Source organism: Peromyscus californicus, unplaced genomic scaffold (genome assembly GCF_007827085.1).
Source record: "Peromyscus californicus insignis strain IS unplaced genomic scaffold, ASM782708v3 Scaffold_11__1_contigs__length_118956290, whole genome shotgun sequence".
In the NCBI taxonomy this organism is placed as follows: Eukaryota; Metazoa; Chordata; class Mammalia; order Rodentia; family Cricetidae; genus Peromyscus; species Peromyscus californicus.
Window position 1 is genome coordinate 9,536,172 of NW_026294402.1, and position 15,355 is coordinate 9,551,526.

The 15,355-nt window shown below is 43.4% G+C and overlaps 1 protein-coding gene and 1 pseudogene across 1 annotated transcript in view; both read left to right on the top strand.

The window, feature by feature from the left end:
* Positions 1-15,355, top strand: part of Maml2 (mastermind like transcriptional coactivator 2) — a 334,007-nt gene that overhangs the window by 37,970 nt on the left and 280,682 nt on the right. The window lies entirely within an intron of this gene.
* On the top strand, positions 6,057-7,147 carry LOC128119117 (protein FAM162A-like; annotated as a pseudogene).

Consider the following 15,355-nt stretch of genomic DNA (forward strand, 5'->3'; position numbering starts at 1 on the left):
TCTGTTAACATTCAGAATCATGAAAGTTGTGGAAACTTCTAACAGAGGCAAATGTGTATCCTCTGTGGACTAGATGACTGGGTAGCAACTTACAGATTATCCAGGGCCCTTAAGAAGCAGACCATCCATTGGTGGGGATTTTTCCCCAGAGTTCTTCCATTTAATAGAGTTTCAAGTATATTTTATACAGAATAAGTCCTGTTTGTCATTATCATTAGAAGTTGAATGGACTTTGGGGGATGAGACAGCATAGGTTCATAGTAACAGAGAGTGCCACCACTCACACACCCACACATGCATGGACTCCAGCATCATCAGCACCCTCCACCAACTGGACCATGTGCTGTGGCCACTGAACATGGATTGACACATCATCACCACTGTAAATCTCTGGCTTGTTCTTGGTTTTGTACATTCTGTGGGCTTTGATAGGTATATGACAGCTCTGCCCTCCACTGTGGCATTGTGGGTCTTTTCAGTGCCCTCCAAACCCTCTGCACTTTCCATGTCCAGCATTCCTTCCCTCTAAATTTGGACATTTTCCAATGTTTTTATTGTCTCCATGTTATTTGTAAATGCAATGGTTTTAATTTAAGAATATTATACTAAAATTTGGAAATTATACTAAAATTGGAAAGTGGTTTCTTTTGGTTGCAGACCTCTGTTTTTGCATCATGAAGTTGTTACAAATGGTAAAACCCTAGTTCCCTCTCTGCAAATGAGGATTTCTTGACTTAATGATATTTTGGATGTTATTCTCAGCCCAGCGAACTGTAACTTTCAGTACTTTGAAATTTGCAAAAAGTGTTTGAGTCAGTAGCTTCTTAAGTAGAAGCAAAAACAACATAGTGTGTAAGAGCACACACAACGTAGAGCCACTGACTGCTTCTCTAGTGTGTAAGAGCACACACATCGTAGAGCAGCTGACTGCTTCTCTAGTGTGTAAGAGCACACACATCATAGAGCAGCTGGCTGCTTCTCTAGTGTGTAAGAGCACATACAGTGTAGAGCTGCTGACTGCTTCTCTAGTGTGTAAGAGCACACACATCATAAAGCAGCTGGCTGTTTCTTTTTCCTCTTTGGTGATCCCTGAGATCTTTCAGGTAGAGCTACCTCTCACTTCCTAAGTCCACCTCAGCCCACCTGAATTCTAACTACACTTCCAAGCTGGCCTTCCCCCCTCTACCTGTCTTCTACTCTTTTGCCAGTTAAATTTCTAAAATGCAACTCTTTGTATCGTGTCCCTGCTTAGAATCTTTCAATGGCTCTCTCTGCCCACACTTGACATTCAGAACTTCCTAAGTGACCCATGAATGTGTGGATCCCAGTGCCTGGAGGACTTCAAACTTTTTCTAGAAACGTAAGTGTGATGGAAGTCAGCCTGACCTTTTATTCTGAGGAATAGGAGGGAATGTTCAACCTCAGTCCAACCAGGCCCCTCCTAGAAGAGGTTAAGGCAGCTTGCAATGCAATTCAAAGGTGCACTATGCGACTCCCGCCTGGAAGCGGTGTGCAGGCTGGCGGGGAAGCCAGGGGCTGGCTGGCCTGTGTCTCAGCACCAGCTTCTTTGTACACATCACTTGTTGATGCGAGAACAGTAGTTGATCCTAGAACAGTAGTCCCTCGGTTTGTTTTGTTTTGTTTGTTTTTGTTTTCCAAGATACTCTGGGCAGAGGTCCATCACAATAAGGGCGTGCCAACCCTAGCAATCTAGAGTGAGAAAGGAGTCATGGAGATATGTCACAACTTCGGCAGGTACCAGGCAAACTTACAGCATCATGTCCAGTCTGCTTGGGTCCCATTTGGACTTGTGTATTTGGATCTGTTCTTGCGGGACACTCGATTCATAACTTGTGTTCTGTCTCATCCTGTCTCATCTGGAGTCTGGTTTGGTTATACAGGCATTGTCAGACATACCCTTGGCATTGAAATAGTTCAAAGGAGAAAAGGAAAACAGACCTGTTTCCTTTTGTTTAAGAAGTTCTAGGACCTTTGAGATGGCTCAGTTAGCAAAGGTTTTGCCGCCAAGCCTGACAACCTGAGTTCAGTCTTCATATTGTGGAAAGAGAGGAGCAACTCCAGCAAGTTGTCCTCTGACCTCCACATGGCATCCATGAGCACCCACATGCATACACACGCACACACGCACGCACACGCACACGCACGCACACACACGCACACGCACAGAGTTTTAGGTGGGCCATACTGGTGCTGTTAGAAGGACTGTCTCGGCAGCTCCTATTTGTTGGGAATGTCCTTCATCAAACCTCACAGAAACATGGTTCCTACCTGCTTACTCTGTGGTCCAGCCCACAGGAACATTCTCTGTGGTGGAGATGACTGTAATTCTAGAAGGGCTAGTAAAAGATAGTACATCAATGTTATTCTGATATTATATGATATTTTGATCAACTTATGTATTGGTAATTTATGTGACTTTTCTATAAAGTTAATACATAAACCACCATACACTGTCACCATTTGGGGAGACAATTCAGATGCCTGAGAAGGAAGTTCCGTTGCCTGTGGAAGGTGTGAGCCATATGCTCCATTCTTTCACGTAGTCAGGAAATGTTAGTAGCAGCAGAATGTCACAACTACATGAATGGTCAATGTTTACCAGATGTTTGGTTTTTTTTTAAAGGGTCCCTAAATTTATTAAAGGTTGGCAGTCTGTCTGGAAAGCATCTTGGCAATATCTTTCAAGAGCTATAATAATATCTGTGCCCTTTGGCCCAGTAACTTCACTTCTGGGGATCTTTCAGAGGAAAGAACCCAAAATATGGAAAAAGTGATATGTGCAAAAATAACAAGCATTGTGGAGCTGTTTATAACGAGAACAGGAGAATGAACCTGATATGCCACAGGAGAAAATGGACTGGCTGGCCTGGGAAGCCGCACACACAAGTTGCAATGTAAGTACAGTGATGGTGTGCATCTGTCTTTTAGTTGGTTGCAAGTAATAGGCACAGACTTTGGCAGATGAGGGAAATAATTTATTACAAAGACATGGTGGGGGAGGGTTGTATAATCCCAAACAGTCGAATAATCAAATGTAGAGAACGTGAGGACTTGCCGGCGCTCCTGGTAGGAGATGCTGCCTCAGGGTCCCTCCAGGGAAAAGTGCTCACTTTGTTCTCAGCACAGGAAGCCACCTTGATTGACAGCCACACACAGGAGTGGGCTCTCCTCTGGAAATAGGGATGTGTGGATGCTGAGCAGGGAAAAATAGCAGATGTACAGCCCATGGTGGAGTGAGTTCTGTCTTCTTGTGACACACAGTCAATGTGGGTACATGCAGAAACTGTGACTGCAGTAGACGACACTATAAGCCGACAGCATCAGAACAGAACATACCTTGACTAAATAGAAGCAGCTTAGTAATAAAAACATCTCATAGGGGATTTGTAAGGATTGAATGAGGTAGCATGTGAGAAAGCACATGCACAATTCCTAGTACAGACTACTAAAAGTCCTTTTTAAATCTAAATAAAGGCTGCAAGGTATAAGGAATGAGGTTGCAATAGCTTTTTGGTGTTTATGTTGTAGCCAAGAAGGACTTGCTAAGCTATACATGTTGGCAGGTGAAAATAATTGTAAAAATGTGTGACTCGTGGCTCCACTTAGATTTTCTCTGACAGAGCCATTAATCTGTGTAAGTAAAAGTGTTAGCACCCGAATGTATTATCTGAGTGTGAGTCCAAAGAATTACAGTTCACAAAGTGACTGGATAATTTTCCTACCTTTTGATTTGTTCTTACATCTTCTGCTATGGTGTGTAAATTGTAAATTAATTTAGAGCACTTAAAAGATGTAGCATATAAGAACTAATATATATATATATATAGCATATATATACATTCATAAAGAACATTTGTTATATGTGTATCTATATGAAATCCTGGTGATAGGCCAGAGAAAAGTAAAGTTTGTTCCTATCAGTTCATCATGGAGCACCCATGTCCCAAGAGGCTCTGCTTTAGCACTCCCACTGGCTGTAAGGATTGGAGTAACTGGGGTCTGTGTGGACAGTGGCTCTGTTCTGGACTCCATCAATAATCTCAAGGAGGAGTCACCCACAGAGCTGGGATGAGGCTGAGGAGAGGTAGACTCATGGGGTCACATGCCAGGCCACGTGCCTCCTCACTTCATGTCCTCTGTGCCTCCACTTACCTTGCCCTACTGCCCCAATCTTGCTGACAAAAACAAAGTATAGTTATAATGATAGATGAGAAATATTTGCTTTCTTTCTAGGGAAAATGAATGCTTTATTTACTTGCGGACTTTTTAAGTGCGATCTTGCTATGTAGCAGAGGCTACTCTCAAGCTTGTGATGATGCTGTTTGTTTCTGCTCCCTCCCCCAGTGGTGCCGGGATTGCCAGTGCACACCACCCATCTGGCAGTTCTTAACTGATATGTGTCGGCATTTTTGTGAGAGAATTATTTTTATTATTATTTGTATTTGCTAGACATATATAAGAATACATGGATCCTGCCCTTCCCCCAGGACCTTCAGTCAGCTGGTATTAAAATCCTTTATGCCAAGAGGGTCATTCAAAAGCATAAAGATAGTTATAATAAATATTAACAATTATGACTCCTTATTATTGGCCAGAAATGAGCTAAGTAGTTGAACATTATATCATCAAAATAATCTAATGGACTGAGTACTTATTCCCACTGTACAGATGTGGAAACTGGGGCTTAGTGGTTTTGATAAGATATCTAAGATCGCAGTGGCAACAAGTCTCAGAACTAAATCAAGCCTGACTCCACAGCTCAAGTGTTCCACAGGGTCTATCTATGCAAATGCCCTGCTGGTCTTTTTGCAGTCATCCTCAGTCCTCTTCCTGTCTGACTCAACGGCCAAAGCTCCTGGGGTCGTGAACCCTGAATGATGTCACCTGATGGAGGGTCCTCCCTTTCTCCAGCCCCTTATCTTGCTTTGGCTGACTTCCCCGCCAGCCTTTCCACTGGGAGCACTGCAGCTCTTTCCCATTGTAAATAAATGTCCTCACACCCTGTTTCCCTGGGCTGCCTCTACCTCCAGGCAGGCTCGAGTGCAATGGCCATTCCCTATGATGAACACATCTTTCCTTTTCTTCATCTCCAAGGAAATGAGGAAGTCTGGTGAACCTGGAAACAGAATTAGGAACTAGTATCTATGTTAACCTAGCTCCAAACAGCACATCGAATCCTCTCTCTCAGTCCCTGGAATTCACACCTGTGCTTTGAGACCCTCAGACAAAAGGGAGGCAACAATTTCTTAAGCAAGGCAGTCCCTGGAAGTAGCCTCAGTCGATTGGATGAATCCCCTGGCCAGCCTGGGATGGTGGGAGGAAGCTCTGAGACATGGTCCTCAGGGGTATCCAGAAGTGCACAGTTAGAGTTAAGTGTTTGGTTGTCAACTCCTTGTGTGGGTGTCTGTGTGAATATGTATGTGGGGTGTATGTGTATGTGTGTGTGTGTACATGTATGTGTGTATGCATATATGCACGCGTGTGGAGGACAGACCTCCACCTGGGGCATCTTCTTCCTGCACCCTTCTCTACCTCATTCTTTGAGGCAGGTCTCCAGCTGTTACCGATACATGCTGTCATACCCAGGTTTTGTCTAGGCCCTAGAAATCCAAACTTAGACCCCCATGCCATCTCCCACGCCCTCACACACTCTGTAGTAACCTCCACCTCACTCTCCAGTGCATTTCCAGAATCACCTCCCAGGTCCAAAACAAGAGAGAAAAGGGATTAAGAAGTCAAGGAACTAAACTAGTGTGAAGTGGATATCATTTCCTAATTGTTTTAGGGTTCACTGGATAATCCAACAGCAAACTGCCTGCCCCACCCCATCCCTAAAATGTGCATTGCTATAGTTCCTTTGCTTCTGACAACCTTTGCCTGGCTGTCTGTCATTTTTGGGTTCCTTCCACACATTCCCATCTTGCTTAGGTCTTTCTTTTTCCTGACTTCTGCCATCACCACATCACCAGCACAGATCAAAACTGCCAAAAGAAATACTTCCAGAGCACCAGCAGCGGGCCGCTGAGGGGTGCTGTGCGGAGCAGGCAGCCATGGGGAGCCTCCGCGGCCTGTGCTGGCGGCTGGACATTGCTTTAGGTTATATGAAAGAAATGCCTCCTCCACTCTAAGGTCTGCCAGGAACACTGACTTAAAAAGGATCAACGGAATTTGCACCAAGCCCCAGGAAAGTCCCAAAGCCCCAACCCAATCCTACAGACACAGAGTGCCACTGCACAAACCCCCAGACTTTGAGAGGAAGACACTGTTGTGGTCAGGGCGCTTCAAGAAGGAGGAAGACATCCCGGAGACAGTCTCGTTTGAGACGCTTGATGCTGCAAAGAACAAGATCCGGGTGAAGGTCAGCTATTTAAAGATTGCCCTGACAGTGGCAGGATGCATCTATATGGTCATTGAGGGCAAGAAGGCTGCGAAAAGACACAAGTCCTTAACAAGCTTGGACCTAGAAAGGAAAGCCCATCTGAGAGAGGAAGCAGCTATGAAGGCCAAAACAAGAGTAGAAGTATTTGTTCTGGGTTTGGAAAACCTGGGAGAAAGGTTGTAATAACAAGCCTGCATTGGAAAGAACGTGATATGAGATACACTTTGCAGACATACACTTTGCACAGATTTACTCCACTTCCCTTTTTCTGCTGTAGAGGAACAAATAAATTTTCTTAAAGGAAAAGAAAAAAGAAATGCTTCCAACACTCTTCAGCCTGGGACCTCCTCATCCGCAACTGTATTGTCCTCAAGGGGCCTCACCCTTGAACTCTCAGGCAGATGTTCCAGCAGCCCATCTACCTCCACATTTGTCTCTAAGCCCCTGTTCCTCCATCCCAGAGCCCACCAGTCTTAGCCTCTGGTCAGTTTTTGAATCTTCCCTCCTCTTCTGGATGGTAAATACTGTCTTACCGAAACCTCATATCTGGCAGTGTGCCCCAACAGTTACCTCCCCTGGCACTTTCAGTTCCCTGAACAAGGGTGACCTTGTGTTGCAGTGACCAAAGAAGTGTCAGGCCAGTGGATCCTCTGAAAGCAGCACAAACATAAGGCATATGGCTGAAGACACATCAACAAGACTAACAGGACTAATCGGTATTGTCTAAACACAACCAAATGTATAAAAACCATACATTTAAGAAAATAAAACCATGGGACATGGAGACACACACCTTTATCTCAGCACTCAGGAGGCAGAGCCAGATGAATCTCTGTGAGTTTGGGGCCAGCCTGGTCTACAGAGCGAGATCCAGGATAGCCAGGGCTACACAGTGAGACCCTATCTCAAAAAATCACAAAAAAGAAATCAAGCAAGAAAGAAAGAAAGAAAGAGAGGGGGAGGCAGGTAGGTAGGAATGGAGGAAGGGAGGAAGGAATGAAGGAAAGAAAACCCCTCATTGTTCGTACAATTATTAATCTGAAAATTGGTAATTATAGAGAAAAATGAAAGTGTTTATCTCCTTTTCTTTCAGCAACACCGTTTCCATGCATACAAGTATCCCAGGTAAAGAGAAAATTCTTTACAAATTTTTTTAGGTTCTAAGAATAGAGGGAAGAGTTAAAAACAAAATCATCATTTTGCAACCACTAATGAAATAGCTTGTTCAGGCAAAGTCGTGAATTGTATAATAGGATTATTGTTCCTCTATTTTCTTTCCTACTATTGGGCCTTGAACCCAGGACCTCATACACACTAGGCAAGTGCTCTACCACTGAGCTTCATCCCCATCAATCTTCAGTGAAATAAACCATCAGATGAAAGCTTATAAAATTGGTCAGTGCTGGCTTGGAACTTGCTGCGTAGATGCGAAACTCCTGCCTCTACCTCCCCAGTAACTTGGATTATGTTTCTTTCATCATGCCCAGTTCACTTGGTGCTGGGGATAAAATCCAGAGCTTCATGCAAGCTAGGCAAACACTCTGCCAATCAAGCTACAGTCCCTGCCCTAAGTTAAAACTCTGAGTGGGAAAACTTCTGAAAGCTCCTAACCAGAGTTTTTCCTCCCCCCATCTTCCCTTCATGTCTGGGTCCAGCCCATCTTCAAGCTTGAGCCATGCTAAATTAGGCATCAAGTCAATAATGCCCACAGTGCCGTAGTGTGTGCATACGAGTTGATGATGTTCACTGCTTTGACACAGTCAGCAGGGAGCCACAGTGAGGATTCAGGCTAGATGATGATTCTGCTGGGCACTGAAGGAGCAAATAAGACACTGTATCTACTTTACCGCAATTTTCCCTTTAGTCAAATGAACATAATATAGTGTTCTTTGATTGTTCAAGGGCTAACTCAGATACCATGGCTCCTTCCTTGGCACCAACCCAAGGAGCTCTTCCCTATTTGCAATTGAGATATAGAAGTCAGTAGGTCTCCCACATGAACTGTCTTCAAACGTCCTTTGGAGTTGAACAGCTGCCCCAGAATTCTTCTCTCACTTTAATCTTCTTCTCCCTTTGTACTTACCCTATGAACATCCCTGAAATGTAAGCAGCTGAGGCGGGGTGCTTTTCAGCTTCTTCACTGTTGAAATGATGTGATCCATTAGATGGTCATGAAGTCAAATTAGTAAGCTGCAATCTACATTTAAATGGAATAAAAGAAATGAGTGTGTGGTGCACAGAAAGAGAAATCTTCTCTGAATTCCTGTGGTACTTTTGTGTCTCTGTGTACACTGGGTATAATCGGTGGACTCTAAAGGTATTTCCTGCTGTGAATTAGTAAAAATTAAAGCATGAAAACCATAGTTTTGGAGAGTGTGAAACCAATCAAAACAATCAAATAAACAAACAAAAATCCAGTGCATTACAAATGAATGCAGAAATTTACAAAAGTCTTAATATTGGGGCAGATGCATTAGCTTTATTTTTAACAGCACCATTGAGTACTTCTATGGTACATGTACATTGATGGCAGAAAAAGAGGAGCAGGAGAAAGAGAAGGAGGAGAGGGGAGAAGGAGAAAAAGAAGAGAGTGAGAGAAGGAAGGAGAGTGCATGAGATTTAGCAGTAGTAATTCGATTGAACCACAATTTAGTTTAATACTCAGTTGGGATTTTATTAAATCACATAGCTACATTTTTAAATTACTATTGTGCCGCCAGGTTAAGTAATGATGTAGGCTTCTGAGCCTCTTGCTATGAAACATTCCAGATGATGGGCATGCAGTTCTCAGGGCCTGCTGTCTGAGAAAACTCTTAGTGGTCAGTAGGGCAGGCACAACTTCCCATTTACAGCTCAGCCTGCTTGTGAATGCAGAAAACAGCCCCGGATGTACTTGGTGCATCTGGACTTCCAAAGTAATTTGAAAAATGCCCATTCACTTCTGTGTTTCTGTGTAAGAAAGCATCTTAACTCTGCCCATCTCCATTTTAATGGACAGTTTATTTACCTGTGGCTTTTTCTTGCTCTTTAAACTTTCTTAAAATATCAGTTTTCAGCAAACTTGGGCTATTGCAAAACTGAATTATTAGTAGAAATGAAATTTTCATATTCCAAACTTAATTTCCAACCTAATAAGACTTTCATTTGTGTGCTGTTAACTGAAGTTAGGTGAAAGATGTCTGACCAAATTTTAATAGAACGAGGTCCTTGGAAGATGTACTTCTCCTTCTGGAGAAATTCCTAACTGTGTTCTTCTGTTCACTGACTTGAATATCCTTGGCCCAAGGGAGCAGAATTAACTTTCCAAATACTTTATATCCTAGTAAATTTTCTTGGTGGGCAATTTAAATGCATAGAGCTTTGAAATCAGAAACCCCACCTTCCAAAATCCCAGACTGCCTTAGGATAGCTTTGCAATAGAAAGCAAAGTTTTAGCTTTCCTGAAGCTCTTATTTATTTATTTATTTTTTTGGTATCTGTGAAATGATGATGATGGTACAGCTTCGTAATGTTGATAACTCAGTCTATGTGGAAGACAGAATGCAGCCTAAGCAGACTGTAAGAGGTCTAGCAAATGCTGCCACTGTTGATTGCCGAAGAGACAAAATGTCTGATGAGAGAATTCTCCATGTCGGGGCATTCACTGAGTACCGCCCCCACATCAGTTTACAAAGTGGTTTAGTTGCTGTGAGTGGTATCCCACATCTGTATAACTAAGTGATGAAGCACATTTGAAAAACCAGTATGATGTTTTCTTACCATGGCTTACCTTTGATACAAGAATATTTTTGTTCTAAGGGAAAGAAATTTCCCAATCGCAGCTGTTTGTAATGTGTCCCTGGAGCCAACACTGTTTGCAGAAGGAAAGTATTTAAGCTAAGCATTCGTCTGAATTTTCCTTAATGTGAACCTATGTCTAGTGAACAGAACTTCTTTGGGGCAAAGATAATTAAGAACTAACATATCAGTCCTTTGAAGAACTGTTTAAAGATGAAACCTAAGCCACTTCTGAAAATAATACTTAAAATTCATGGTCTCCCTCCAGAGTAATTTCTGCACTTTGGGCATTCAGCATTTATTTGCTAGTTGCAGATGAATAGTCAGCAGCCAAGGTTAAATAAAGGGCTGAGAAATCATTTAGCCTACCACCAGCCTACTAGATGCTGGGTGTTTGGGACATTTAAAATCCACCGGATATTCCTCTAACTTGCCTTTCTGCTACACATCTAGGATCTTCAGGGCTTCTGTTTCCATTCTGAACCTGAATGCGCCTCTTCACCTGGGATTTTGTTTTATTTTAACTTCCTCTGGTCATTAAAATTGGCTGCCATGAAAACAGCATGATGTCTAAAGGCCGTTGCTCTCCTTACCTCTGTGGGCTGCAGGCTGTGTCTTCACCCTGACCTTCCTGAGGGTCTCCCTTCTGGAGTCTTCAGGGTTGGTATTTTGCTATTGTTACTGTTGCTATTTTCTTTTAGTTTGCTGTGCTTCCAACCATCTCCTTCAGTAAAGCCTTTGACATTTTAATAGTTATTATCTTAATATGCATCAGGAGAGTTGAATGACTTAACAAACTTCAGATGACCAGAAACACAGCCCTATAGCCTCACTCCCTTTCAGCACATGAAAGACCAGAGAAAATTACTTACCCACTGAAAGATTTTGGAGATGTAACATAATTTTATATTATCTGGTTACAGTGAAGGTTTTTTTCCCCTTAGTCTGCCGTGGGCTCAGGTTTACATTGAATAACTAGATTCCAAAGCTTAGGACTTCAGTATGCCCCAGATTCTCAGAACTGGGCAGAATATTTAATACTGTGATAGTGAAAATGCAGACAATTGTGTTTTGCAAAGAACAACAAGCCATTTTCATTAGAAATTCCTTTGAAGGGACACATGGCTTGACAGTTGCTTAAAAATGTCCCTTTAGGGCTGAGAGATGACTCAGCAGTTAAAAGTGCTGGTTGCTTTTCTGAGGGACCTGGGTTCTGTTCCCAGACCCTCATGGTGGCCATTTGTAACTCCAGTTCTAGGGGATCTAAGTCATTCTTCTGATCCTCTTGGGGTACCTGGCACAAATGTGGCACATACATGCCAGCAAAACACTTATACACACAAAATAAAAAAATTTTAAATGGCCCCTTTCTAAGTTACAGAGGATTTTTCCAACCATGGTTTACATGAAAACTGTTGCTTTCCAACAGAAAGACTTGAAGAAATGAAACACAAAGCAGAGCGTGCGTAAGCAGTGGTCCCCACAGGCGGCTCTTCTGCCTGGGACTTGACTCTTCGGTGCCTCCTTTGACATGCACTTGCCTTCCGTGAGACTTTGACTCCACTTCTCCACTTGTTTCTCTAACTCACTCTACGCTGCTTAAAAGGCATACTTATTCACGACTGTGTCTATTGCCGTCACAAAAGCCACCTGTCAATGTGCTGGAGAGAACAGAGGAATAGGAAAATTAGGGTGTTCCCATGAAAGAATCAGCTTGTCTTAAGGGTGGCCGTGAAAAGGAAAATTCTACGCAGGAGAATGGTGAGCAGAACAGCAGAAGAGCACAGTCTGTCCTGATTTAACAGCGCTGAGTGACGTGAGAGAAGCTGTCAATCATCACGTCCATCCTACAGAATTTTTTAGGATTAAATGAGGACAGTCACACTACTTAGACTAAGAATACCTGGTGAACATTTAAGTGGCAGCAACCTGTGCTCTTCACCCTACGGAAGGCTCTTCTTTGGAGAGTCGACATATTCCTGCTTTCTGAAATGTACTTTCACAGCCCCGCAGAGTACTAAAAACTTAACGTTCTTCAATAAGGAACATTTTTCACACTGGACCAATTCCATTGTACAGTGCCTTAATAAAACATTAAGTATCATGTGTTTCCATTCGTTTGGCTATTTGTCCCTGTGCTTTATCCAACCTTGGTCTCAACAATTCTCGCTCATATAAACCCTCCTCATTCTCCCTAATTGGACTCCCAGAGATCCCCCAGGCCTAGCCATGGATCTCTGCATCCAGATCCCTCAGTCATTGGATGGGGTTTCTAGCACGACAATTAGGGTGTTTGGCCATCCCATCACCAGAGTAGGTCAGTTCGGGCTGTATCAGTGGCTGAGGGGTCACCAACTGGATCAGGCCCTCTGAATGGGTGAGACAGTTGATTGGCTTGATCTGTTTGGGAGGCATCCAGGCAGTGGGACCGGGTCCTGTGCTCATTGCATGAGTTGGCTGTTTGATACCTGGGGCCTATGCAGGATCGCTTGGCTTGGCCTGGGAGGAGGGGACTGGACCTACCTGGACTGAGTCTACCAGGTTGATCTCAGTCTGTGGGGGAGGCTTTGCCCTGGAGGAGGTGGGAATGGGGGGTGAGCTGGGGGGGAGGTGAGGGGGGCCGGAGGGGGGAGAACAAGGGAATCCGTGGCTGATATGTAGAGCTGAATTGTATTGAAAAAAAAAAAAAAACATTAAGTATCACCAACCGAAAGGAAAGGAACTAGCTTAGCCATCTATGTGTGACGCAAGCACAGATGCAGTCTGTCTACAAGGCAAACTTGCACATGACAGTCACACACAGGTCATGTGTCATATACGTTGGTTCTGCACATAGACAGCATTAGCAGACAGGTGTTCCTAGAGTATTAAATTGAAGGCTCGAGTCTTGCTTCAAGTTGTGCTGTGAATGCAGATCTGTGGCCCAGTCATCCCTCCCAGAGTCTAATCATTGGGAGGAGTTCTTGGGCAAAGGTGTTATAAACCCAAGAGATAAGGATCGTGATAATCCCAATCCCTGGGATCCACATTGTGGAAGAAGAGGACCAACTCACATAGGATCTCCTCAGACCTCCACACACTTACACACTAAATAAATAAATACATAAAATAAAAAAAATCAAAATTAAAACAGTTTTTAAAATCCAAACAAAACAGAGAGGCCCGATGGCCAGAGACTGTCCAACCCCACGTGTGGCCTGAAGCATGTTTCAGTGCAGTGCTACACTTAGCTATTAATAATGAGTCAGAGTAGAAGAGACACAGGTCGGAATGCAGGGAAGATATTCTTTGAGAAGTGAGTAATACCACTTTCCAGAATTCTATCCAGTTCAGTTCAGGAAAGTCAGGAGTTAGGGTGAGTATCTGCAATTTTTGCTATACAAAACAACATATTGTAGGATTTGTAACAGCATGTGGGACAAGGGTGTGAGTGTAGTTATGGTAACCTGGTGTGAATAGGATCTTGAGGAACTTGCTGCCCCCCCCCCCCCACAGCCCACTGTTCCTAGGCCACTCTGTGCTTCTGTCCTCTAATCTGGCAGTGGGCTGTGGGGAGGGGGGTAACTGTGCTCATTTAAGTCTTGTAGGAGAATCGGGACAGTAGTAGCCCAGGGATTTGGGCAGCAGTGCTAACATTGGTGTAAACAGCTTTGTCAATTGATTCTTAATGAGCCGAGTTCTCCCCACCGTCTCTTCCAGCCACCAGGATACCATTTTGTGCAGTAGAGTGCTAAATCAGATGGTTCTCTGCTGGGTCGAAAGAGTCCCTGCAAATCCCTCAAATTCAACTTATTGCCTGAGAGGGAGAGAAGCCATGGGGAGAGTGAAAACCCCAAGTGTCCCCAGGGTGTCTGAATCCACAAGGAGTGCCATGGCCGGGTACCCTGTAAGATAAAATGGACACCTTCTGCCAAGGTGGGATGGTCCCAGGAGAGTCAAAGGCCATTCTTCATCAAAGTACATGCCCCTGAGTGTCAGAAATGGAGGAATCAGAGACTTTCATTTGTCCTGATTCTAGTTATTAATTTAGTTAGGATTTGTGACCAGATTCCTTTTAAACATTTTAGGTACTTTTATATGGAAATTAAAACTAGATATCTGCTTATAAAGATGCTCGAAAGAGGCCTGGTGGTTGGTGGCACTCGTCTTTAATCCTAGCACTCAGGAGGCAGAGGCAAGTGGATCTCTGAGTTTGAGGTCGACCTGGTCAGCAGTGTGAGTTCCAGGACAGCCAGGAATACACAGAGAAACCCTGTCATGAAAAACCAGGAAGAAAGATAGAAGGAGAGGGAACGAGAGAGAGGTCTCTTGTTAATTATTATGAATTTAAATAAACTCCCAGAGATGTCTAAGGATTGCCAATACATTGCAGTGCACTCTCAAGCCTGATGCTTACAGAAACACCAGCACAGCAGGATAAGTGAATGAGAAACATGAGCATTGTATTTCAAATCTGTCAGCAATTTCACCTGTCACTGACGCACCCCTGAGTTCTTTGGGATCCACAGACCCTCAAGATGTGCCTGGAAGGGTATGCTCCACAACACTTAAGTCTCTATAGCCTCTTTCATTTTGCCAGCTGGCTAATTATATGAAAGTGTAGTTATGCTTGAAGGCTAATGGACCAGGAGCTAACTACTTCGACTCTGTACAGAGCCAACAGATTAATCAGAAAGTTACCTGAACAGAGCAGGGTTATTCTCAGATCTGTTTTTAGGAAGCCAGGTTTTAGGTGCATGCTCTGGCCTCTCTCCATGTCCCCACTATTCTGCTGTCTGAGATTTAAGGTCTAAGACAGAATTCTGATCACAGAGGTGCTTAGAAAATGAAGCAGGCTCTAACCCTATCATAGATATTTTCTTACCAATATCTCTTCAACCTCCCATGTCCTGCCACATCCATGTAGTTAGAAAAATGCAACATTACTTGTTAGAACTCACATATTGAGAACTAGTATACTGGCTTGGTATTTTAGTAACATGTATTTTCCTTAAACTATTGATTTTGTATTTAGGTATCCCTGTTCCAAAATTGTATTTATTTATAGGTACAGAATTTTGAAACACCTTTGGAGTTTTACCGAACTCTGAAACTAATTAAAACTAAATTCCTAAGACCCAAGTATTTGTGTACTGTCTCTTTAGCAGCCTATAAATTTAATACATTCATCCTGGTGGT